We start from the raw sequence: 3366 nt of genomic DNA, 5'->3' as shown, positions 1-3366 counted from the left end.
TGGTTCTGCGCACTATAGTGCTGTCCGGTTAGAACATGATGTTGAGGCCCATACTAAACACTTGGTCACCACCACACGCACACATGCAGAAACAGCTGTTTGTATTTGAGGATGTTTATATGATTGTGGTAATCCGAATAACTTGGAATCTTATTGTTGTGGTTCTATAAGACAAAGATATGCACACATATAAACAGTATTAGTTAAGGGTTATAAGGTACGGAGGTGCCGTTCCCCTCACAGCTCCATAGGCAAGCACCATGGTCTTGTAACAGATGCAAGCTTCAACTGGAAGCCAGTGGAGTGTGCGGAGGAGCGGGGGTAGCGTGAGAGAACTTGGGAAGGTTGAACACCAGGGCGGGCTGCGGCATTCTGGATGAGTTGTAGGGGTTTAATGGCACAGGCAGACCCAGCCAACAGCGAGTTGCAGTAATCCCAGGCCGGAGATGACAAGTGGTCTCTGTAGCTCAGCTGGTAGAGCACGGCGCTTATAACGCCAAGGTAGTGGGTTCGGTCCCGGACCACCCATACAAAAAAATTATGCACATACTGTATTAGCTTTGATAAACGCGTCTGCTAAATGGCATATTATATATTATTATATTATAAGTGCCTGGATTGACTGCTTCGCAACAATAGGCAGAGTCGTTACTCTCCAGTATTGTAGCGCATAAACCTACAGGATCGGGTCACCGCCTTGACGTTAGCAGAGAACGACAGGGTGTTGTCCAGGGTCACGAAGGTCTTCGCACTCCTGGGAGGAGGACATCTTGGAGTTGTCAACCGTGATGGCGAGATTCATGGAACGGGCAGTCCCTTCCCGGGAGGAAGAGCAGCTCCGTCTTGCCAAGGTTCAGCTTGAGGTGGTGATCCTCATCCATACTGGGATATGTCTGCCAGACATGCAGAGATGCGATTCGCGCCACCTGGTTATCAGAAGGGGGAAAGAGAAGATTCAGTGTATCGTCAGCGTAGCAATGATAGGAGGAGAGGCCATGTGAGGATATGACAGAGCCAAGTGACTTGGTGTATAGCGAGAATAGAGAGGGCCTGCTACCAATTGAATAGTGTTAGTTCAAACAGCGCTACACCCCAAACATTTACAACCCTTTTTTATTGATTTGCGCGTGATATCAATGGAAGTGATTAACAAAAAAGTGTTGCGTAACACTTACACCGCAGTTGGCGACCCACTTGAATCCAAATACAACACTTCAAAATGTAGGCCTAACTAGCTGTCTTCTACAAATTGTCCTCTAAGCCAGTGATGTGGGACAAGCACATTATTCACACAGATTCCATTTGGTTTTTGAGCTGTGTTAGTTTTAACAGGACGTGCAACCTCACCTCCCCCTCTCGCACAATTCATTTTACATTTACATTTACATTTTAGTCTATTTATGAGACGCTCTTATCCAGAGCGACTTAAGTTATTGAGTGCACATTTTTTTCATCCCCTCGTTTCAATGTGATATCGATGAGTGATTGACAAATAAATGTTCTCTTTCCGTTTTGGTCGACCAACAAATAAAACTGTATCACTCCAAAATCTAGCTGACTGTCTTCTTACAGGTTGTCCTCTAACCAGTGATGTACAAAACATCCAGCCTCCATGTGTTTTTTTTGTTGTTGTTAGTGCATACAACCTGATATCCCCCAAATCGATATCTGATTTATTTCCACAAATACAATAATATGATTACTATTGTTGTGTATGTGCATATATTACATTTTATGTTTAGGTTTTCAATATATCACAAACAGTTTCTGCATATTGGTTATTGATTTGACACTTTAAAACTGTGTTTTACATTGGGCTATTTATCAAAATATCTTGTCAACAGGAAGCAAGCGTCAGCATCATTTCCAACCTTTGGAAATATAATTTAACTTTCAACATTAATTTCCATGTAAACTGCTGAATAAAGCGTGCTGCAATGTATTTCTATAAATCCACCAAAACGATTTGCCCTGCCTTCTAAAAAGGCACATACAGTACCAAACACTAATACTCACCCGACAGACAGGACAGGTGTGGACCAGTGCTGCCTTGGCTGAAGTCTTCTGGTGCTGCTGCTGCTCCCTTCTTCTTAGCAGCTGCCTTGTGGCCTTCTTTTGCCTGGGTTAAATCTTGGTGTTGCCTGCGAGAGCCTACCTGAAAGAAACAGAAAATATGCAACCCATTGGCACATCCTTCCGAGAAGTATTCAGACCCCTTGGACTTTTTCCACATTTTGTTACGTTACATAGCCTTATTCTAAAATTGATTAAATAATTTGTTCCCCTCAGCACTCTACACACAATACATATAATGAAAGTGAAAACAGGTTTTTTAACATTTTTGCAAATGTATTACAAATAAAAAAGCTGGAAATAAAACTTTTACATAAGTATTCAGACACTTTGCATGAGACTCGAATTGAGCTCAGGTGCATCCTATTTCTATTGATCAGATTCCTTGAGATGTTTTCTACGACTTGATTGTAGTCCACCTGTGGTAAATTCAATTGATTGGACAAGGATTGGAAAGACACCCTATCTATGGTGTCCCACTGACAGTCATGATAGAGCAAAAACCAAGCCATGAGGTCGGGCTAATTGTCTGTAGAGCTCGAGACAGGATTGTGTGGAGAGCACAGATCTGGGGAAGGGCACCAAAAAATATCTGCAGCATTGAAGATCCCCAAGAACACAGTGGCCTCCATCATTCTTAAATGGAAGAAGTTTGGAACCACCAAGACTCTTCCTAGAGCTGCCCGTCCCGGCCAAATCTTGAGCAATCAGCGAAGGGCCTTGGGTCAGGGAGGTGACCAAGAACCCGATGGTCACTCCTGAGTTCCTGTGTTGAGATGGGAGAACCTTCCAGAAGGTTACATCCATTTCTTATGGCACACTCCACCAATCAGGCCTTTATAGGTAGAGTGGCCAGACGGAAGCCACTCCTCAGTAAAAGAGCACATGACAGCCCGCGAGTTTGCCAAAGGCTCCTAAACTCTCAGACCATGAGAAACAAGACCTTCTCTGGTCTGATGAAACCAAGATTTATTTTTCCTGAATGCCAAGTGTCACGTATGGAGAGGGGAAACCTGGCACCATCCCTACGGAGAAGCATGGTGGTGGCAATATCATGCTGTGAGGATATCAGCGGCAGGGACTGGAAGACTAAACAGGATCCTAAAGGCAGAAGATGAACGGACCAAAGTAACAGCCGAGATACTTTATAGAAAACCTGTTCCAGAGTGCTCAGGACCTCAGACTGGGGCTAAGGTTCACCTTCCAACACAACGACCCTAAGCACACAGCCAAGACAAGTCTCTGAATGTCCTTTAGTCCTTGAGTGGCCCTGCACAGAGCCCGGACTTGAAC

This window comes from Coregonus clupeaformis, unplaced genomic scaffold (genome assembly GCF_020615455.1).
Source record: "Coregonus clupeaformis isolate EN_2021a unplaced genomic scaffold, ASM2061545v1 scaf0367, whole genome shotgun sequence".
Taxonomy (NCBI): Eukaryota; Metazoa; Chordata; class Actinopteri; order Salmoniformes; family Salmonidae; genus Coregonus; species Coregonus clupeaformis.
Note: the sequence above shows the minus strand (reverse complement) of the source record.